Here is a 23869-nt window from a genome sequence, read left to right as displayed (position 1 = left end):
CTAAGTTATGTAAGAATTTTACAGAATATCAAATTTACTAATATGATGATTTGGATACTCAAGTTATCTATACAGTTTTTAATCTCGAAGTTATTGAGGTGTATATTCAGTGTTTCATAAGATCAAACTTGATTGGAGAAAACTATTAATATAGGTGTGATTAAGAAACTCATCATTTCATAAAATGTTTTAATTAGGAAGAGAGATGTCAAATAGTGCTTTAAAATTATAGTGGATTTTACATTCTTATTAATCAAACAATTGAGGGTGTGAAGAAGTTTCTAATTCTCTGTGTCTGTACTAAAATATGAAACCAAACAAAACAGTATCTATTTTCTTTTTTGAGCTGAAGGCCCAGACTTTGAGACTTTATTTCATAGACTCAGTAGTTGATATTTTCAGTGAATAAAATTTTATTCTTTTTTATTTGAACCTTTCTAATTCCTTTCTAAGCATTTTAAGTACAGATAACATACATATACCACCTAATTCTAGCATATAATTTTAAGCACATAACTGCATAACTGCATTTTAAGCACATAACTGCATTTTACCTGCATAACTTGGGGAGGGACCTATTGTTTCGATCCTTTGCTTAATTTACTTAAATTACTTTTTAAAGTAGATAATGGAGAATGAGACAAGGCTGAACCATTTTCAAACATAATTGGCACTGAGAGTGACCTTAGAGGTCAGCATATCTGACACCTGATCTTACTCAATGAGGAAACAGACTCGGACAAGTCAAGAGACTTAATATCCCATCATTTATATCTATGGCCCAATTACTGTGGATGGTGTCCTGCCCGGGGGATGCTGTTGTGACGTAGGTTGGGTTCCCCAGGCATGAAGAGCCTGGGGGTCAGGACCTTCCTGGAAGGTGCTAGATTGGATCCACATTTCCTTGGGCTCCTGTGTGTCCACCCTGGAGCAGAGCTGAACCCCTGAATTAGCTTCCACATCCGCCTTCCAGGCTGGCTGCAAATGGACTCTCAGCTTTCTCCTACCGCAGGGACAGAGTCCCCCTGGCCTTCAGAAGGAGGGGAGGCAGGTGATGACGTGTGTGAGACTGCTCTGATGTGTGTGTGCTAACACCTGTTAGATGTGTGCTGTGATTGCCGCGTGATTCTGCTTTTGTTTTGCCATGGGAATAGGCAGCACTCAGCTCCTTTGCTGGAAGTCCTCACTGAATTCCAGATGTCCCGGGGTGGATGGTGCTGAGGGCCTGAGACAGGTGATGATGGGTCCCTGAACTCGGTTATTATGGTCTTCTAGAATCTGGATAAGCATTTGTCCTGCTGGTTATAAAAGCAGAACATATGCACGGTGGAAAATAATCAATACAAGTCACCAAAAAGAAGACAGAAAGTGATCCGTAACCCCACCACCCAGAGAAAAACCACATCACATTTGAGGTGTATCCTTGCAGCTACCCATAATACAGGCACCCAGAAGAAACCACTGTAGATGTTTTGGTGAATTCTTTCCAGGTCAACAAGCAGTACCTCTTCCCTCGTGGTTACTGTGCTAGGAAGGTTCACATCCCCACACAGAACCCTACGAAATAAGCATTTGTAATTATAGCCATTGTTTTAGATTGGGAAATAGAAGCACAGAGAAATTAAATGGCTGGCCCGGGGTCACATTCTGAGTGGTAAACACCAGGCAAGACGGCCAGACTTCTCTATTCCTAGTTGGGGGCCTCTTCAGAAAAAGCACTTCTAGGCTGTCGTGAGTTGTCAGTTATGGAAGAGACCAGCATGATCCTGTGTGTAGCCTTCCACATAGTCAGCCCACATGGCCGAGCTGGAGTTATGTTTGTGTTTTGGGAGGTGGATTGGCCATTGCGATCATCCTGAAATCAGAACACTGAAAACTCTTTGGTAGGTGTGGTCACTATAGAACAGTCTTAGCTACATTTAAAAAAACAGTATTACTTGTAGAATGACAATGACATCTCTCTTACTGTTGTCCTCACATGATTGGCTAAGTTCTTTTGTTTGGTTGGGTTGTCTTTTTTTTTTAAGCAAAAAATCCTGACATTAATTAAAAATTGTGACATAAATAGTTTGTTTAGGGAAAGAATGCCCTTCTTACACAAGAAACTTGCATCTCAGGTGCCTAATAGAACACACACCAAAAAAATGCTTCCTATAGACAATCATAAATAATCTGCTGGGCAGTGATTTGTTTCTACCAAAAATCATAGCATATGAGTTTGAAAATACTGTTTTTACTAGGGACAATTAGTGACATTTGAATTAAGGATATTTGCATTGTTCATTTAAATAGGACTCAATTTTTCTTCAGTGGCTTTCTTTTTAGAAAAGAAGATTCATAACAAAAAAATAAATAAATGTGCTTGCACTAAGTGTGCTTTAAGACAGAATTTTATGTTGAGCCACCTGTTAATATTACACGTGAATCATTCACGTGAGAATTTTCACTGTCGTTTACTCAGCCTCTTGAATCTCACTCAGAGGTGCACGTGTTCATCCGTTTTGTTGTGTTGTTTTACTAGTGAGAAAAATCAAGTCATATGTTGGTTTCCATTTATTATAGAATCACAAATAGCTTTCAGAGTGGTCTAGTTTCATCACATGGCAGTTCTCCAAGGATTCAAAACTATTTATAATTCTGTTGAACTTCGTTATGGAGAGCCAGATGTGAGAGTCATGCATAATATATATTTATATATCTTCAAGCATCTCAATTAGGGACCAGCAATCTTCCTGTGTCACATCTGTGTTTTTTAAATCTACTTTTGTTGCAAGACAGGACCAAAATTGCACAGCATTATTAAGATTACTATAAATATTAAGCTGATTAAAATTACATTGTAATCATCTGCTTTGGAAAACTCGCAAATGGCCTAATCATGCCCCAACAGGAAATAGGTGAAATAAATCATGATCTAGAATAATACTTAGCCACTAAAAATAGAAGCAGGTTCCCAGTGAGTCAAATGAGCAGGATATAGCAGGAGTCTTAGTAGAAACTCATTTATTTTTGTAAGACCTAGTAAGTGTACTATAAAAAAGATTGGAATAATATTTAGCAAAATGCCACTCATCCTTATTTCTCAGAAATAAGATCATGGTGACTTACTTTCTTGTTTTGGCTTGACTCCATTTTCTAAAATGTCTGCAAAATCACGGAGAACCTTTATTAAGAAAAAATAGGAAAACCTATGCATTGCTAAAAATATTTAATATTGACCTTCCTCTTCTTTGATATTCTCCACAGTGCCATCCCATTAAAGGCATCAGGTCATTTTTTGTAGAGAAATGCAGAGAAAACTACACCTCACACCTTCACCTCCAGCTTCTGTGGGCTACTTATGGTCTGTCAGAGTGTTGAGGGAGATTGCGCAGAGCTGAGCATACAAACCAGGATCTCGGCATCCTGTCTCCACTTTTCCTCTTTGCTCGTTTCCTTCTTTCCCTTCTCATCGCGACTCCAACCTTCCAGGCTAAAGGTATCCATACACTTTGGACAAGAAGACCAGTGGTTCCTGTGACTGGTAGCTAGCTCTCCCCTGGCTGCTACAATGATTTCTTTCTTAAGGGTTCCAGAACACACTGGATCCTGTCTTAGTTTGAGGCTGCTTTAGTGCCATGGCACTAGGCATTTCCATTTGACTTTACAGTTTACAAAAGTTAAAGCAGCATACGTTTTATCGAGTGCAGTCCTTTCAGATCTGTTCTGCTTCCTCTCACTGGAAGGTGTGAGGTGACTGGCCCTCAGAGGTTTGGGTCGCCAAGGAAAGGGGGAGTCTGGCCTACTTTCTGGGGAGTTGCTTTCGTTGTCACCAGAAAGCAATGGGAGTTGACTCTAGAATCATCGTGTTCAGGATTCCCTGCAAATCAACCAAAACAACCCAAAACCTGGTTGTTTTTAATTTTCAGCTCAGTAAGACTAAAGGGAAACAGTTTGCTTTTGGCTCGGGTGATGCTGAAATAAAATGCAGCTTAGCCCACCGAGATTAAGGGAGAATTAAGTGTTTCGAATAGGTGTCTTCTAAAAGAAGAGACATCTGTATGGAACACCTGCTGTCTTCATTATAACTTTAAATAAGCTGCGTCTCTGGGGGTTAGCAGGGCCCTTCTTTTGTCACACTGTGCTGTGACAAAGATAAACTTTAAGCCCCAAGTAGTTTACCATTGTGTAGAGGATGCTTTTTGGCGAGACACACGGGGGTGAGGAGGGAAATGAGCTCCTGGCTTAGACAACTCAGGGCCAGCGAGGCCCATTTTGAGCAGAGCTTTGACACTATGACACTTGTCAGGTTATGACAGTGTTTCCTTACCCCTTGGCAGCCCTAATTATTTGCTAATTATTATCATCTTAATGTTTTATATATCAGGGAAGCATGGAGACAGTGCTTCTTGGTAAGTGGGTATAGCTGTTTCCTGGAATTCTGGGTTTCTTTGTATGCTTTGAGGAAGGGATCTGAATAGTCACTGTGCAGGCCTGTGTTGATGGCTTGTTTCTTCTTATGCTCTTGCTTATTATCACAGGACCAGATGGTCTTGCATGTAGGGACAAGGGTGGGTAGAGGGAAAGAGCACCAAGGAATGCCTTTCTCGGAGAGCCTTTCAAACCAGTTGCCATTTTGGCAGTTTACAGTCCAACCAAGAATGGTTTCCATAAGCGGTAGCCGTGAAAAAAACCTTGTGGCCCCAGAAAATAATATTTAATCAGCGATGTGGTTCCTCTTATTAGCCTGAAGGGAAAATAACTCACCACCAAATTCTACCATATTATAGATGGGATTGTTTGAAACCCGTATCAGAACATCTGCTGTTTTTTAACTGTGCAAACCTAATGCTTTGTCCCCCTAAAGCAGCAGCAGTTGTACAGCTGCTGTGTACCCTGTATCTCTTAGACCTTGACACCAGACAAGGGGACATCTTCAGAGTTAATGAGCAATTAGGATGTTCTTTCCTGTCAATTAACTGGCAGAATAATGAGATCAAATGAGCACTGTCCTTAAAAACACCCAGACTTGTGTTTTCTAAAAAGGGTGTCTTTCTCTGCTGTTTTAGTTACATGAATAGACCAACAACTATTTAACATGGAAATAAATTAAATATTGCACCTACAGCAAACAGAAGAGAGAGGTATACAGACAGGATACTATTTATTCTAAACTCAGAATTCACAGGTTTTCCTCTTGAGTGGCTTTAATGACGTCATAACACCTGCTATCACCTTCATTATCTTACAGATTGGCAGGCACATATTTAGGGAGTGAGCGTCCTTTCTCATATGAATGAATGTATCATATCTAAGTTTGGGGCAATCAAGGTATTGATCCTAAATTTGAATTAGTGGGCTCCAGACCATGCGCCACCTAAGGATTTTGGTTTTTCCCTGAATGTGATGAGAAGTTAGTGAAGGGTGTGAACAAAGGGGCAAGGGAAGCAGAGAAAATGGGTAAAGGCCCTGAGATGAGAGGGTGGCCCACTGTAGGTACTGCGATAGTAGTGGCTGCAATATATTTTTCATTGTCGGACCAGAGCGGCAAGATGGGTGGGTATCAGGTTGTGAAAGTCCCGGTATGTTGTGTTTAAGGGTTTTGTACTTGACCCTGGAAACAGGGGAAACCATTGAGACTTTTAAGTAGGGAGGGCAATAAGGTGAAATCTGGATTTTAAGCTCACTCTGCTATATATGGGGATTGGGTTGCAGGGAGAGAGATGGAATTTGAGTGAGTTCCAGCACACCAGGCACCATTATAAGTGACGTGTATGCATGTTTAGTGTGTGTGCATGTGCATGCACATGAGTGTGTATGCGCATGTGTGTTCACTCAATCCAGCAACCACCAATTCAGTGTTACTGTTTACCCGTTTCAGAGAAGAGACTAAACCGAAGGAAGGCAAACTGAGGTCCCATAGCTAATAAGTGACAGAGCTGAGATCTGAGCACAAGGAGTCTTGGTTCCAGAGTCTATGTACTTATTACCCATGACATCATTTTGCCTTTCATATTGTATTGGTATGATCATCATCATAACAACTTATTTAATAATTAATATTAATAATCAAAATGCTATTAGTATTTTACTAGCTTAGTGAACTTTTTTTGTATTCATACTCATTCCTATTGGAATGAAATTAGAAATTTTAGTGAGTTAGAGTTTTCTGTAAAATATTTATCAAAAAGTTTCAAATTAAGTTTTTCAAATAGAGGTTATTAATGTCTTCTTGGTCAACTTTAAACTTCCTATGGGAATTTCTACTGCAGATTTCATGGTTGAGTGTTTTCAGGGCCTTCAGTGGAGACCTGTGAAAGTCTAGGGAACATGAAATCCCCAGCTGTTTTCCAAGCCACAGGTAACACTCAGCTAACTATAGACAGAATATTCCAATTCAATGGAAAGTTAGAAAAGACCATATTAAATGAAGGAGAGTGGACTTTTATGAAAGCTGCAGCTCACTGACATCAAGGAGAATTAAATGTATTCGAGCAGTGACCTCACTTGATTTCTGAAAAAAGAATAACCATGTGTTTCAGTAAATGAATGGTGGGTGCATCCAAGGCCTGTAAGACAATGAAAGGCCAAGCATATAGTTAACTAGCATTTGTTAAGTAACTAGAGGAGGGGTTTCAGAGATTTTGGTAGTTCTCAATCCTGGCTTCCTGTTACAATCACCTGGGGAGCTTTTAAAAATGATCAGTGCCGCTTTTTCCCTCCGAGAAGGTGGCGGAGGCTGACTCTACAGTCATGGCCAAGATTAAGGCTCGAGACCTTCGCGGCAAGAAGAAGGAGCTGCTGAAACAGCTGGAGGACCTGAAAGTGGAGCTGTCCCAGCTACGCGTGGCTAAAGTACCAGGCGGCACGGCTTCCAAACTCGCCAAGATCCGAGTTGTTCGCAAATCCATCGCCCGTGTACTCACCATCATAAACCAGACTCAGAAAGAGAACCTCAGGAAATTCTATAAGGGCAAGAAGCATAAGCCCCTGCATCTGCGGCCCAAGAAAACGCGTGCCACACGCTGCCAGCCCAACAAACACGAAGAGAACCTGAAGACCAAGAAGCAGCAGCGAAGGAGTGGCTGTACCCACTCCGGAAGTACGCGGTCAAGGCCTGAGCATCCAGGTGTCAACAAAACAAACATACTGGCCAAAAAAAAAAAAAAAAAAAAAAAAGATCAGTGCCTTGGCCCCCAAATAAATCAGAATATACAGCTGGTGGGGCAGGGGTGAGGGCAGGTGCACAAAGATAGCAGCGCGGGCCCAGGTACTGGGATTGCTTTATAAGTTCCCCTGGTGATTCTCGCAGGGCTTTAGGTCTTTAGGTGGGGAGTTCCTTGAGGGCCACGGAGAGAAGTTCCCATTTCTCTCTGCGTCGCTCTTAAGAAGCTCTAGCAGAAGACAATGGGTACTTTTTTTTTTTTTACCGTACGCGGGCCTCTCACTGTTGTGGCCTCTCCCGTTGCGGAGCACAGGCTCTGGACGCGCAGTCTCGGCGGCCATGGCTCACGGGCCCAGCCGCTCCGCGCCATGTGGGATCCTCCCGGACCGGGGCATGAACCCACGTCCCCTGCATCGGCAGGCGGACTCCCAACCACTGCGCCACCAGGGAAGCCCTACTTTTTTTTTTTTAATTGAAGGTACAGATAGTACCATCCATTTTAGTAGTTACCTAGATTTCTAAATTCTTTCTATGTAATTTTTAGAATATTTGGAAAACCCATATTATGCCACATATGAGCAAGGTAGCCATCTCTCTTCCCCAAAAATGAAGAGAAACAAAAACCAAATTCTCTGCCTTCAGGGAACTTAGTCAAGTGGAAGAGAGAGTGAGGAAAGGTGGAGGGAGGGAACTAGGAAGGCATCAACCAAAATAGCTATTATCTGGGTGAAACTGTTGCTAATCAAAGAGAAGGGTGCCTGATGGTTGGGAATATTTAAGGATGGGATGGATGGATGGAAAGAAGGAAGGAAAGGCTGTGGATGGTTTCCTGATATGTTTCGATGACAAGAAAAGAAACCATTAAGACCGACTTATTTCACATACGAATTCTTATTGGAAATCATGCAATTAAGAAATCATAAAATAGCATGTTTGTTTTTTGTCTATTCTGTTCTCTAGGCTTTTCTTTACTGATGAGGAATGTTAACATAAACATAAAGCAGTGAGTTTTAATGATTATTGCTCATAGTGTGCTTTCTTTTTTAATTATTTTGCCTTTTAACACGTTTCTTATTACAGAGGAATGAGATTCCTTTTCAGGCCTTCTAGTGGTTAGGAAATTTGCAATTCACGAAAGCACCAATTAGAGACGATTATAACCTGACAGCACAACTGCCATTTGAGGAGAGCTCAGCTGACACTTTCAGCAACTGTGCAAAAAACCTTAGCCTAAGAGCCCTGTGGCAGCGGTTTGGCCGTATAAGAATTACACAGAGCTCTTGTTAATATAGTTATTCTTAGATTATAACTCTGTAAGAGCCTTAGAAACGGCCTGGTCCTAACCACCTTGGCACACTGCACCCTAGAAAGACAGGGTGTTGGCTAGAGCCACACGGCTTAACCGTCCCTGAGCTAGTGCTGGAATCTACATCATCGTACTCCCCATTCAGAGCTGTTTTTACCATATCCCCCAAGTTCATTTTTAAGAACAATATGCAATCAAAAAAATAAATGGGGTTATTCGAAGAGTAATAATGCACATTCTGACCATTACTACTACATATCCCCCACTACCTGTCAGTAACATCCTTTGGTACCTGCATTTGCTTCGAGAACTATCTAGTGAGTAACTAGAGTAGAGGGGGGAAGGTCTGTCCTTTAAAGTAAGTTTTAAGGGGCTCCAGGGAGCAGCTTGGAGCAGCTTGCTTTCTAACATGACATTGGGAACTCCAGCAGATTTACTGGCGTCTTGCATTTAACCGAGCTTTCTTGTGAATGGATCCAGAACATCCTACAACTAGATTTTCTTTTTATGCACTGATTATTTTGATGCTATGGAGTTTTGGCCAGATTGATCTTTAAGGTATCGCATAATTTTTAAGACAAAATTAGGAGTCATCAACTTACAGTTTATTAGTCTAGTTTTATAACATTTGTACAGAAATGGGTTTTTAATTGAAATCAACTTTAGCATCGACATCTTGCTGCATGCAGAAGCATTGGCTTTTTGAATTGGGAGGGACCCTAGGAGATGCTTCTCATTCTTTCCCCAAATGCTCCCTGCAGCCTCCATGAGTGGGGCCATCTTCACACTGTCAGAAATGTGTGTCTCTGGAAGACAAAGCATAAAACGAGAATAATTCTCTCTTTTGTGGACCGTTGCCAAGTTGGTACTTAACAGGATTAAAAAATTGATTAACCGGCCTTAATTTAAAATTGTCTTACGGTAGTTATTTTATGGCAGTTATCAGGTAAAGTTTACCTAGCCAGTCGGAACAAGCTTTGCCTATCAAGAATTTGATGACTGTGTTTTTAAATATATGTAAAAGTGGGGGGAAGGAAAAAAGTAGGAAGAGCTTAGAGTCTGTTTCCCCGGCAGTCTGTGATGAAGCCCTTTGCAGCCTGGCTTTCACGCCTTGACGCAGTGTGGGCTTCGCAGCCATTCAGGCCCCAGTTGGAATCCCAGCTGTCTTTCCTTCACCAGTGAACAAAGTAATTAGGGGATTTAGGGGGATTCTGTGGCTGGGGAGTTAAACCCTCCTCTTGGGGCTGTGGTGACGGCCGCTTGAGACAGGGGATGAGGACACCCTTCCCAGAGAAGGCCCTCGATAGATCCTCTTCATTTCCCTTTCTCCTCTTTCACATGTGCTCTCTCCACTTACCTTAGTTCACTTACTAAAATTTTTCTTTTGGCATTTACTTCAATGTCTCAGAGATTCCTCCAAAAAGATAATAATAGTAATGAATGCTTAAGCACTAATATTTAGCAAGCCTCTTTTTTTTTTTTTTTGCGGTACGCGGGCCTCTCACTGCTGTGGCCTCTCCCGTTGCGGAGCACAGGCTCCGGACGCGCAGGCTCAGCGGCCATGGCTCACGGGCCCAGCCGCTCCGCGGCATGTGGGATCTTCCCGGACCGGGACACGAACCCGTGTCCCCTGCATCAGCAGGCGGACTCTCAACCATTGCGCCACCAGGGAAGCCCTAGCAAACCTCTTTTATGTACCAAGCACAGCAAGTACCTTTCATGCATTTTTAAAAATTTACTTTTTACAAGGACTCATGAGGTAGGGCACAATTGAAGCTTAAAAATTAAATGTAATAGGCCTGGATTCATACCTCGACTCTATCTGACTCCAAAGCACTGCATCCTGCTCCAAGGATCTCATTCTTGGAGCTCGAAATTCTGTTTCTACTGCCATCCCAGGTGATGATTATGAAAACAGTAGCAGCCAGCACGCAGCTTGTGCTGGGCACTGCTCTAAGCCCTTTATATATGTTGACATTTAAGGCTCACCACAGCCCTCCACAAGTTCTATTGCTGTCCCCATTTTTCAGATGAGCAAACCAAGGCACAGAGAGGCTTAGTAACTTGTCCACTTACCCAAGGTCACATAGAGTTAAAACTGGGTCTCAGGGCTTCCCTGGTGGCACAGTGGTTGAGAGTCCACCTGCCGATGCAGGGGACACAGGTTTGTGCCCCGGTCCGGGAAGATCCCACATGCCGCGGAGCGGCTGGGCCCGTTAGCCATGGCCGCTGAGCCTTTGCGTCCGGAGCTTGTGCTCCGCAACGGGAGAGGCCACAGCAGTGAGAGGCCCGTGTACCACAAAAAAAAAAAAAAAACTGGGTCTCAAACTCTAGTTCTTAATCCCCCAGCTGTCCTTCCCGTTTCACTTAAGCAGTTCTTAAAACTTGTTTTACACTAGATCTCAGACTAATCAAAGACGAGACAGGAACTCTCTCTTGCTCACCTTAACCATCCCTGCTACTCTACTTTTCCAGTAACTTGCAGAATTTTTTCCTTATTCTTGCTACAGTCCTTCTAAAGTAGTGATATATTGAATATTTCGTCCAAACACTAAACCAAGACTAATGCCTAAGCAAGGAAGAACAAATTCATTAACTAGGAATCCATTTACAGTCAATCCCCAAGGCTCATTTGTGCAGTCAGTGCTTCTGCATCGTTTAGAGTTGCTAATAAATGAAAGTCTTTGCATCTTTCCAAGTGTCTTCATATTTACCAGTCTCGTATTTTACCATAGGAAGCGGCTTCAACAAGCATATTCATGTGTTGACAGTTCTAATTAATACAAGTAATTAGTCCTGACAGTAGAACTGTGAAAAGAAGACCCATTCATAAATTTGCTAATTATGTCACTCTGCTCAGAATTTAATCGCAGTCTAGTCTTTAATCATTTCTGTATATGGGCAAAAGGCCAGCTAACTAAATTCTTCAGACTTTCACTTTTACTTCCGATAAAGGAATTTTGTCAAAGTTAATTTATCATTGGAATTTAATATTCCAGTATGCAGGAATTGGTGAAGAACAGAGCTCCTTCTGGAGAGAAATAAACAGGAGAATGGGAAAAACCAGGCAAGGAAGGAAGGAGGTAGGAAGAAGTCATCAAGGGCATCCATGTGCTTTCTTACATATCTATGTCTAGAAGGTTTTGTGTACTAATATATTGATGTTTTTCTAAAAACTAAGGTAGTTTTATTTAGTCTGTTGGTATATTTATGGTACAGAAAATTTGAAGACAGTTTGTTACTTGAATCCCAAGTTGAGCCCTCCTCTCTCTGATGTAAATAGTGTACATTTGCAAGCATGTTTGTTCTGGAGCAGGGTTTTTCAACCTGAGCACTATTGACATTTGGGGCTGAATAATTCCTCGTTGGGGTGGAGCTGTCCCGTGCATTGTGGGATGTTGAATAGCATCTGGCCTCTACCCACCAGATGCTTGTGCACCCTTCCTCCCAGTTGTGACGGCCAAAAATATCTACAGACATTTCCAGTTCTCCTTTAGGGGGCAAAATCTGTTGAGAACCACTGCACCAGAGGGTAAGTTTAGATGATAAAGAATCAGGTAAACTTGTGTATAGGACACTTACATAGAATCAGTTATAGCAAAATCAATAAAATAAAGCACATCACTTGGAAGTGATTTAGTGGTATGAAATCCAGATTTGGAATGATATTCCTTGAATTTCAGTAACTCCTTCTTACCTTTTCAATGTAAAGGTCCCTCTGGTTCTCTTTGATTGCAAGTAGGGTGGCACTTGGTACCCTGGTGGTAGAGTGGTTGTATCTAAAACTCCTTTACTTCTTGTGTTAAATACAGTGGGCTCTTAGCTTTCATGGACTTAGTATGTAGTGTTTCGACCACTTTTAGGTGACCTTAAAGTTCTGGGTACTCAGCTGCAGGTGTTCTTGGTTCCCCTTTCCAGTCCATTAATTCCTTCCCTTCTTGTCTTACTTGCCTACATCCAGTGCTTAGATTTCCAGTCCTTTGTTGCAGTTACTCTCTTACAGATACCTTCCGTGCCTTGATGCTCAGTCCTTCATCCACCTATATGGAAAAATTCCACAGACTTAGATGAGCCCAGCCACTAGGCTTCTCGGACCCTGCACCTGGCAGCTGAGCCCAATTGGAGACTGTGCCCCAACAGAGTAAACTGAATCTATTATAAATGATATCAACATCTCACCTGTCCTCGACTTCACCCCAAAAATAGAATCCACCTGTAGGTAATGCCCTCAGCATCCCATGATGAAAACTACAAACTTACCTGTATCCACCCCCATGCTTAACTTGTCCCTCCTAACCGCTGGGCAGGGAAGTCTCTTTCCTCTTACCAAAAGCTAATCCTTTACCTGTCCTAACTTCTCAGGAAAAGCTGTTGTTCCTGATTATCCCCCTTTCCCTCTGTCTTCAGCTTTTGAGTCTTCCTGTCAATAATGAAACCTACTCGAGTCTCTTTCCACACTCATCCCCAAGGAGAGAGAGACCAATGGCACAACTGCCTTTCATTTACCACCTTTCCTTTCCACTTACGGTCTGCAGCGTCTCCACTTCTTCCGTCGTGCTGCTGCCCGCCTTTACTCTCGTGGAACAGTTCTAGCCAAGTTCTCCAGCGTCCTCAATGTTGCTAAGGCCCGGAGACACTTCTCTTCCCCAGATTTGCTTAACATAACTGTCCACTCCTTGAAACCCTCCTCTTTTCCTCCCTTTTCCCCCCTGATGCCTACCCTCCTGGCTTTCCCACTTCTGCTCTGACCTCTTTCCTTGGTCTCCTTTGCAGGCTCACCCCCCTCTACTCCACCTCAGAATATCCGTTTTGCTAATGACTTCATTCTTGGGCCTCTTTTCTTAAGGCTTTATAGTTACGATCTATACTTCAAATTGATCTTCTCAGCCCAGATCTCTTTCTGAAATTACGTCAATATATAAATGAACTCAAGGACATCTCAAATGCAGCATGTACATACCTTTTCCACCTCCCCAACTTGTTCCTCGTCAGGTGTTACCTCCTGGGTGTTGTCAGTAACCAGGTGATCTTGATGCTAAGTCAAAACGTGTCGCAAATCCACATCCACTAGTCTGGGCCACTGTTACGACTGGATAGTAGGCGGTGAGGACAGAGAGGTATAAGAGCCAGATCACATAGGGCCTTTTAGGCCAGCAGAAGGACTTTGGTTTTTCTCTAAGTGAGATGGGAGCCATTAGAGGGTTTTGAGCACAGAGTATCATAACTTAACTTAATTTCTTAAAGGCTCACTGGGGCTACTGTGTTGAGAATAGTCTGTGGGGCAGCATAGTGGGGTGAATGCTAACCCCCAAAAGAGCTATGCCCCCAGAGCCTTAGAATGCAACTGTATTTGGAGTAAGAGGCTTTGCAGGTCTAATGAAAGTAACACTGGCAAGGTGAGATCATCCTGATGAGGGTAGGCCCTAAACCCAATGATACATGTGCTGATAAGAGAGAGAAAAGGAGAAGACAGACACAGAGGGATAGGCCATGTGAAGACAGAGGCAGAGGGTAGCAGCCGGAAGACCAGTTAGGAGCCTGTTGCAGTAACCCGGGCAAGGGAGGACCACAGCTCCCACTCGGATGGCAGCCGTGGAGGAGGTGCATAGCGGTTAGCTTCTGGATACATTTCAAAGGTAGAGCAGAAGGATTCTTTGACAGAATGGTGGTGATTGTGAGGGAAAGAGAATTGAAGGGGGAATAAAGTTTTGGGCTGAGGGCACTGGAAAGTTGGAGTTTCCATTAACCTGAACATGCAGATAGAGCAGGTTTGCAGGGGAAAAAATGGAGTTCGGTCTTGGACCTGGAGAGAGTGACAAGTTTATGAGAGTTCCATGTGGGGATGGAGTAGGTAGTTCTGTATGAGAGCAGATTACAGGTAGGGTCTGGAAATAAAAATTTGGTAGTCATCGGCATGATATAAATGGTATTTAACTTCATGGAAGTGGGTGGAATCGCCAAGGGAGAGTGAGTAAAGATGGAGAAGAGGGTCAAAGCCTGAGCGCTGGGGTCTCCAACATAACGAGGTCAGAGGGAAAAAGAGGTACCAGCAAAGGAGAGGGAGAAGAAGGAACCAGTGAAGCAGGGTGGAAAACCAGAGGAAAAGAGAGCCGGTGGTCCTAGAAGACAAGAATCTTTTTCTGGGAGGAAAGAGTATCCATCTGTGCCAAATGCCCCAGTGTTCCCAGGCAGATGAGGACTTGAGAGATGATCCGTGGATTTAGCAACACAGAGGTTAGCAGTAGCCTTGCCAGGAGCTGTCTCAGGAAGTGAACAGTTGATGGTGCGATATAGACCCTGCTTTTGTCCTTTGTTTCACCAGCGTTAAAGCAGAGGCCCTGAGCTTCTAAAGGCTTTGAGCTTCTTAATCCCCACCCCCACCCCTGTGAAAGAAGAAAAAGAAGGATTCTGATGACTCACGTAGCCTGTGCTACTGCTGCTGGGCTCCCCAGCCTTAACTAGTGTTAAATAAATAAATCCCTGATGCCACTCATCCTAAGCTACAGTCCTAAGCTACAGAGAATTGCCCACGTGAGAAGCAGCCTAATCACAAAGGGACATTTGCCTTTGATTTGGACCATCTGGCCTTGTGCTTTTTCAGTGTAAGGCTAATAATGGAAATTACTATTTTCCCTGCCTGTAGTACCTGACGTATGTTTGGAGGGGTTTCTCCTGGGGGTCCCTCTCAGGGGCTCTAGAGCAGCACCATCCTATAGAACTTTCTGCAGTGATGGACCTGGTCTTTATCTTCAGTGTCCAGCATGGTAGCCACTAGCCACATGTGCTAAGCACTTGGAATGTAGTTAGTGCAATGGAGGCACTGCTTTTTTAGTTTAATTTTAATTCATTTACATGTAAACAGCCATGTGTCCTGGGTGAGACCCAACAGTCTTTAGTTCAACTAAAGCTCTGCGGGTGATTCTCTTACACACTAAACAGAACGGTTTCCTGTGTTGAGAGCTGGGTGCCACCCCCAGAGTTCCTGACTTAATGGGTTTGGGGATGGGGTGTGAGAATTTGACTGGTTAACAGGCTCCCAGGTGATGCTCTGATGCTGGTCTGGGAATCGCTTTGAGAACCTGATGTAGAAAATGGACCACCTCTTTGTGAGGTGACCCCAGATTCCCAAGAGTGAATTCAATAAATGTCACATAAGAGATATTTTAAGTCAAGATATCCCAAATGTGCCCTATGAACTTCATGAAAAGCTTGCTGTTTTCTCATGATCCAGTAACAAGCAGTGCCTGACTCATTGAGGAGCTCACAACTGTGGGAGCTGAACCAGCAAGTCTGAAGTCTGTAGGGCAGGCCTTCGGGAAGGGTGGGCTGCAACTCTGGGACATGTGCTGAAGTTGCAGTTCATCAGTGGAATTTCTTCTTTGTTGAGGAAGCTTCAGCTTTGCTCTTAGGGGGTTTTCAGCTAATTAAATCAGGCCTACCTAGATTAACTAGGATAATCTCCCTTGAAGTCAACTGATTAGAGACTTAATCACATCTACCACATGCTTTCAGAGCGACACCCCAATTAGTGTTTGACTGAATAATCGGTAACTGTAGCCTAGCCCAGTTGATACATAAAAAAGATCATCCTGCTTGGAGAATTAGTGTTCAAGGATCACATCTTGAAAGGTGTGGTATATGTTCTGGTCCTTGAAGAACGGGAGATTCTAGTCAGTGGAGATAAAGGGAATAGGTATTCTAGAGAACATGACTATTAAAAATTATCAAAATAAACAATAAAAGATGCCAAGACAGGAAAGTACAGTTGGTATTTGAAGAATGGCTAGTTGTTGCTATATGACCTTTCTCCGAACCTCAGTTTCCTCATCTAAAAATGGGTTAAATACTTGTCATGACTATCCCCCAGAATGGAATGAGGTGATGTGTGAGGGTGCATTTTGGAAACAGTAAACACTGTGAATGCTAAGGTTATATTATAGCAATGTTAGTGGTGGTAGTATTCGTGTGTGAACTTTGTGTGGTGAAAGAAACCAAAAAGTTTGGGCAGGTAAAACAGAGCCTGATTGTTGTGGGCTCTGTCTAAAATGTGTGTCTTTAATTTGGGGGGAAAAAGTATTTAGTTCCAAATGGATTAATAGGAAATAAAAACATCCCTATACATGCAGTCATACCTGATTGCCGCAAAGATGCGGTAGCCATTTGCTCTCTGCCTAAGATGGTTCAACATTTTTTACAGAAGTGGACCTTAGACCATGATTTTTGATGCTTGAGATAGTCGAGGTTAGGGAGAGTCATTTATTATAAAGTTATTGAATACTTTGCCTAAATAGGGAAAGCGAGTTAAACGATTTCCAAGAAAGTTGTTCCTAGGCAATGGCCACTGTAGCCAGTTGACTTGGTCATCAAAGAAAGCACCAGAGAAGGGATGCCAAAGCGAGTGCCGTCTGACAAACTTCTTTTCTTTTTTTCCCCAGAGCTCTGCTCTACAAACAAAGCTAATTTTGCCAAGCAAGTTTCTGCTTGATTTTTAAAGCCCTATGCATTCTGAAGGAAATTTAATCCATATGTTCCTGAGTCACTTATGCCCAAGTCATGAAAATGTTATTTGTAAATGTGATTTCATGTTTGAAGCCATTGTAAAGTATTTTTAGTAGATTTTCATTCTTCATCATGCAGAATTTTTCTTGGTTTGTTTTCTTGTTTTATTTAAACACGTTGTATGTCATCCTAACACACATCCCGTGGTGAGACACAAAGGAAATCTTGAAGCCAGAAGGAGGGTCTAGTCGTACACATTTGAAGTGGCCAGGTTCTATTTGCAGAAGCTTATAACTGCTATCCCTCTTCCGTTTATGATGTTGTGTCCTGGGCTTCTTTTAACCTGGTCATACCCTGCCCCAGCCCCATCCCAGCCCGCTCCCTAAAAGGGAGCCCATGAAGAAGAATAGGAAAAAGGACAAATAATAGAACCAGACTGCCTCCTAGGATATATTTCTGTGTTATACCACATGATCCTTTCTTTCCAAAACTGAGTTCATTTTCCTCTTTTACCTACTAATGTTGCCAGCTGGGAAGATTAAGGTATTTCATAAAATGTCTACAAAAGAGAGAAGTAAAATTGACTTTAGGAGGAGTCCACAGCTTTGCATTCTTAGGGCAAAATAGATGGTGGTGTCTGCTTAGGGCTGAGCTAATTGAAAAATGGTTTCATTTTTACCAGTGTAAGTGGGAGGGGTTGATTTTTTGTTTTTCTTTCTTTTTTTTTTAACCTCTGTCTCTTTGGAATCTCACGATACAGACCAAGTTTTATCTTTACATGAAGCGTCCTGGTTTACGTGTGTCTGTCCATCAGAGACATCTGTGGGCTGCAGAAGGGCACCAGAGCAGCCTTATGTTTAGGGTATGGTAGAGATTTGTCTCTGGTCTGAGCAGCAGTTCCCAGGTAAGCGGCAGGTGTAGCATCCGACATAGTAAGAAGCATTTACTACCAGGAGGGGCAAAGACCAAAGGGGTTAAAAGTTTACTTCTCATCACTCTGAGCTTATGAAATACTTTCCCATCTTTTTTCTTTTTTTAACTTGGACCTCAGAACTGCCCCCGAAGGCCATGGTTTCTGGTTTTCAGTAGGTTATTTTTTCATGAAGAAAATGAGGCTCAGAGGGGTAACTTCCTTAGATATTTCACAAGGTGATTGTGGCTACTGGCGTGTGCCTCTGTCTCCACTACACTGTAAACTCCAGGAGAGCACAGATGTCCTGTCCATCCTGTGGGGACTTTTGAGGACTTCTGTGGGCTTTTAATTTTAGAAACCCCACCCCGACCCCGTGTCATTTCACGTGTTGAAACATGTGACAGCCCATCCGTAGTATATAAATATATATTTAAATAAATGACTATAAATATATATGTCATATTTATGAGTTGAGATATCAATGATTGATATGGTACATTTCATAGGCATTTAATCAAATACTTACTACCTTTCGGTTTTATAGATTTTTTTTTTTCACTGAGGGAGCCACTTAATTACTTTGAGATCTCAGATGTTTTCACAGGCTTAGTCCCTGAGCTCTGTTTCTACAGTGGATAAAGCCATCCCCCTGCTCTTATTCACTCCTGTGCACCCCACACCTATCACAGACCCCCCCGGGAAAGTGCTTAATAAATGTTTGTTGGATGAATGATCACCTAGTAAGAGAAAGAGTGAAAGAATGAACAAACGAATCAATAGTAAGTGGTAAAGTCTGGTACTATATTAAAGCCCATGTCAGCCCTGGATGGCTTATTTCTTTTACACGGCCGTCATGGTGGACGTCCACCAAACTGTGCATTCAACACGTAGTCCTTGTCTTTCTCTCGTTGTTCTTTTCCAAGCCAGTTTTCTCCTCTGTTACAGCTAAGGCACAAGAAGGAACAGGCTACAGGTTATTTGCATTTTGGTAGCTCTTAAGAAGGAGTAGCCACTTTAGGGTGATCATTCTTTTCTCTGTTTAATTGCTATGGTTTATTTGCTTTGCCTTACAAGTGTGGGATAAATGTGGATATTATTAACATTCAAATACTCAAATAAGTTTCTTGACAAAACCAAAGAAGTGTTTTTTGCCTGTCTTTTTTGTTTTGTTTTGTTTCGAACTCTAAGTGTTTTCTCTCAGGTATTTCTCATTGTGATGTCTGTGTTTTCACGAGATGTGACTTTTTTTTAATCCAAGGGTGAATCTTCGTGGTCTGTCTTCAGAGTTCTCGGATTTGGTAGCTATTGAACATGTTGGAAAGCTAGAGAGCCCCCTTCTTATGAAAGAAAGAAATGCAAAGGGACTACATGAGAGGGGAGAGAGAGATGAAGATTGTATAAGAGCCATCCTTTTCTTCCTCAGCCCTGATTTCACCCCTAGAAAAGTGGATCCTCATTTTTCTTATGTAAATGGACACCAGGAGCAATTTCTCCTGTCAGCTTATCTGGATCCCCAGGGTCTCTAGATGGATCTCACTGCTCCAGGGCAGACTAGGGCTAAACCAAAAACCGGCAGCGCCCCTGGATGGCTGAGTTTGTGGGTCAAGGCAGGAGCTGGAAACGATGGGACTTAACCCTCCATCCATGAAAACTCTTTGGGATTCAGTCATTCAACAAATTCTGATTGGCCACCTGCCTTCGGAATACCACTATGACCAGGCAGACTTGTCTCTGGAGTCCAGACGCTCGATCAAGCTCTTGCTTGAGGTATATTTGAAATGGCTTTGGTTTTTTATTTCTCTTTTTTTGGCTGGATTTGGTTGTGTGTGCACAAGTGTCCTTGTGTATTCAAAAGACTGAAGCCTTCAGTTTATAAACTGAAGTTAGAGGGGGGAAGGAAGCCTATAACATAAAAATTGGAGATGCTATATTCCACTGCTATATTCTTTTTATGTATTTCTTTTAAGATCTCCTGATGGACCTGGACTTCAAAATAGAGGGATGCAGGACCCTTCTTGAGTTTGTGTTGCCTCCCTGGTACTATCCTTCCTCATGGGCTTCCTACCTGGACTTCCAACCTAGGCACTCTCGTTCACGTTTGGTATTTTCTTTTTCCAGTGTGTGTGTGTGTGTGTGTGTGTGTATAAATTTTTTGATTGTCCTTAAATGATCTCTCTCTAAACTCATCTAGACCATTTAATTTGTGGCAGGAATCCCGAAGTATATTCTCCCCAGAGAAAGAACAAGATTTTCCTGGCATCAGTTTAGGGAAATAATTACTCAAGAAAATTGTGTGAGATGTTTTCTTGCACTGGAGATGCTCATGACTACGAAGTGGTTGCCTGACGGGGGGGACCTCAGGCCTAGTTTTGTCTAAAGAAGTTGGGAAAGTGGTGTTTTCTTTTTTTTTTAAATCGAAATATAGTTGATTTTCTGCTGTACAGCAAAGTGATTCAGTTATATATATATATATATATATATATATATATATATATATATATACATTTTTAATATTCTTTCCCATTGTGGTTTATCACAGGATATTGGGTATAGTTCTCTGTGCTACACAGTAGGACCTCGTTGTTTATCCATTCTACATATAATAGCTTACATCTGCTGACCCCAGCCTCCCACTCCATCCCTCCCCCAACCCCCTCCCCCTTGGCAACCACCAGTCTGTTCTCTGTGTCCGTGATTCTGTTTCATAGAAAGGTTCATTTGTGTCATATTTTAGATTCCACATATAAGTGATAGCATATGGTATTTGTTGGGAAGGTAGTATTTTCATATTCCCTTTGCTACTCAGCTTCCTCATGCTTTGCCATTTACCCAAAACTATCCCCCTTTGAAGACTGGTATTTCTTTATTTGGAGCAAAGTCCATTGCCTTGGGAGTGTTTCCAAAAACAATTCCTAGATATGGCCTCTCACTTTCCCTGCCCAGTCCCCCCCCCCCAAACCCTTTTTCTTTTTCCCGGCTGTGCCGCATGGCTTGTGGGATCTTAGTTCCTCGACCAGGGATCGAACCCACGCCCCCAGCAGTGAGAGTGCAGAATCCTAACCACTGGACCGCCAGGGAATTTCCTATTATTTTCTCTTAAGGAGTGATAACCAGAGAAGAACCTTGATGTGCTTCATTCACTGACAAAATCACAGCTGGTCATAACTCCCTGGTAACATGTCTGTGAGCCTTAGCACAACTCTAGGGCCAATAAATAAGAGTATTCTGTCGTAAAACTGTAATCCTGACCGTTGCCCTCCTAGCTGCCCCCTCCTGAGTGTCCCCTTTTGTTCACGTGAACTAGTTGGTGGCAGAATGGCTGCCTCGCCCACGGTAGACGCGAGGGTTTGGGGGAGGAGGCCCACGCTGCCTCACAGGCTTTCCACAAGCTTGACATATGGACAGCCGGTGTGTTTCTCATCCAGGATGCCTTTTGTGCAGCGCTGGGTGTCATAATTTAAGTAAATAGTTAGAATTCTGACCCTTCTATGCCAAACACTCAAAGTTCTAAGCATACTTTGTTGTCAAATTTAAGTCTTAAATTCGGTTTGCCATTAACTGGGCCATTTGCTTGCTCTTGAACCAGGTGGGAGGAGAAGTCAGTCGAGGGACACAGAATTCTTTGGCAGGAGGTTAACAGCCTACCAACTGCACGTTGGATTGTCTGTGGCCTGGATTCAAAGAGAAGCCACGGTTCTAACACAGTCCAGTGTTGTGTGACCTGTGTGGCCGGCTGAGCTGCCAGGTGACCCCTTGTGCTTGGAATCTTGCTGGAGCACCTCTGGCTCCTCTAGGACATTCATTTCCCTGAGAGGAAGTGGAAAGAAACCAGGCTGAATTCATATATCAGGTTGCTGTCCCGGGGCAGGGAGAGAGGAGAAGGGAGGGTTAAGAGGGCACCCCCTGGTGCCTTGGTGTTGCTTCCAACTCTGCAGCAAGTCCTGTGACTGCGGCCTGCTGTGGGCATCTAGCGTGATCACTGTACTGTTCTTGTGATTGTTTTTTTGCGCTTGATCATATTGCATATACAAAACTTGTGCTTTATTTATTCTGCCCCTTGCCCTTTAAAGAGGCATCATCTTTTTCTAAGAGGCCCCAAACCAACAGGGCAGTGGTGAGAAGCTGTGTGTTTGGTACAAGACACAGGTTTCTAGTGCTGACAAATCAGACTTGGAAAACAGGTCACTGCCCCCCAGAGGCTCCTATCTTCATGGAAAAGGGACCTTTGTGGTCATTTTGTTCTGTGCCTTTGTTTTCAAAAGGAGGAACTTGAGGCCCAGGGAGACAAGGGCCATCACTAGACCTTTTGCCTCTTTGATTTCCCAGTTTGGACTTTTGTCTACCCTTCAGCTCCTACTCTGTTTTGTTTTGCATTCCCTATGGCCTTGCCTTCGTGACTGCCTCCTCTTTTTCTCTGTAAACATTCATGTGAAGTATATTTGATTTGCTTTTCAGCCTTGCCCGCCCCGTGTGTGTCCAAAATAGCCACCGGAATTCATGAGAACGTTATGTCTTCAGATGTTTATAATCCAAAAGAATCCCTTATGGTTTTTTATAATAAAACTACTTGGATGTCGGTATTTTATGTTGGGAAAGCGAGCCAAGTTCACAATGCAGCAATTACAACGCAATGCATTATGTATAATTTGTCGTGCGCCCCAGGAGCAATGGTAAACCGTGAAATGCCGTCCCAGCTCCACGGCACAATTAGCAGGATCAAACGCTGCCCAGAGAGGAGCACAATGGTTGTCATCCGAGGTCAATAAAAGTAAGGAAAAGTTCCGATAAAAGCAGTACACCCCAAATTGTATAAAAAGCAGCCCCTATACCAGGCTGCAAATATGTCAAAACCTTCATTGCTAATTGAGGAAACCTTTTGAGGTTTAACAACTCATAAATTTGCGCTGGGAATGCCCCATTGTTCTGAGGTTATAAGTCTTGTCTTTGAAACTTAGCAGTTGTACTTTTATATTATTCCTCCAAGTGCACCATTGTAAACATGAAGGGTTTGCATTTTAACATAAATTTGAACAATGTGGTTTGAAAAGAGCTCGCCACATCAAAGGGAGACTGTTTGGGCATGTTTCATAAATGCTTTTTTCTATAGTATTTTAAGCTACAAATGACTCATGGAAGTGTGTTCCATTTAGATCAGTCATCCTGGTGTAGCAACCTCGCTGGGGCTTTTACCGCCCTTGTTTTTCCTTGCCTAGGAGTACCTGTGTCGGAAAACAGGTCTAAGCCTTTGGCCAAGTCACTTGCCCTTAATCTAGAATCTTCAGATCCATAGAGACAATTCTGGAAATGTTGTTCCATCTGGTCTAAATAGCAACAAATCTTGTAGCTTTGGATGGTCTATTTTTTTTTTTTAAACTCAAAATCTCCCTGTTATTAACTTGCAATTTCTGCTTTTTTCCATGTGACAATTATAGTCCCCGCCCCCCATGCCCTCAGAGCCTCCTATTTTTTTTTTTTTTAAAGAACCCACTATTTTTTTGCTGAGCCACTGGCTACTGTGAAGAAAGGTTGGATGGTAAAGGAGAAATGTGGGAGCTGGTTTCTGAAGCAGCATGGTGGGTGGTGTGTGAGGACCACCGCGCTTCCATCCAGTTCCTGGGGGCCCTGACCTCGGGAAGTCACACGCCTTCCTCGAGCCTCAGTCTGGCCATCTGTAAAATGAGAACAGTAGTTACTCCTCCACATCTCCCTCCCACCCATTCCTGCTGGTTTGTTTATTTATTCATCCCTGGGGAGAAGGTGAACACAAACCCTCAGCCCACAGAGCTCACCACCTAAGGAGGATGCACTTGACTGGGATCATCAGAGTCCCATGTAACTACTAACTGTGGCATCATGTGCTTTGGAGAAAGAGGACATGATCCTGGGAGAACTTAGGGCAAAGGGGGACGCGGCCACTCTCCTGAGAGCTTGGGGAGGCAGGGAAGGGTCCCTGGGAGCTGGAGGTGAGAGAGGGCAGGCTTACTGGGCTGTGTACGAAGTTTGATAT

The 23869-nt window shown here is 42.9% G+C and overlaps 1 protein-coding gene and 1 pseudogene across 4 annotated transcripts in view; both read left to right on the top strand.

Annotated features, from left to right (window-relative positions):
* RHBDD1 (rhomboid domain containing 1) overlaps positions 1–23869 on the top strand; it is a 118758-nt gene that overhangs the window by 77680 nt on the left and 17209 nt on the right. The window lies entirely within an intron of this gene.
* On the top strand, positions 6733–7100 carry LOC132495298 (large ribosomal subunit protein uL29-like; annotated as a pseudogene).

This window comes from Mesoplodon densirostris, chromosome 8 (genome assembly GCF_025265405.1).
Source record: "Mesoplodon densirostris isolate mMesDen1 chromosome 8, mMesDen1 primary haplotype, whole genome shotgun sequence".
Taxonomy (NCBI): Eukaryota; Metazoa; Chordata; class Mammalia; order Artiodactyla; family Ziphiidae; genus Mesoplodon; species Mesoplodon densirostris.
This window is presented reverse-complemented; position numbering and strand designations above follow the sequence as displayed.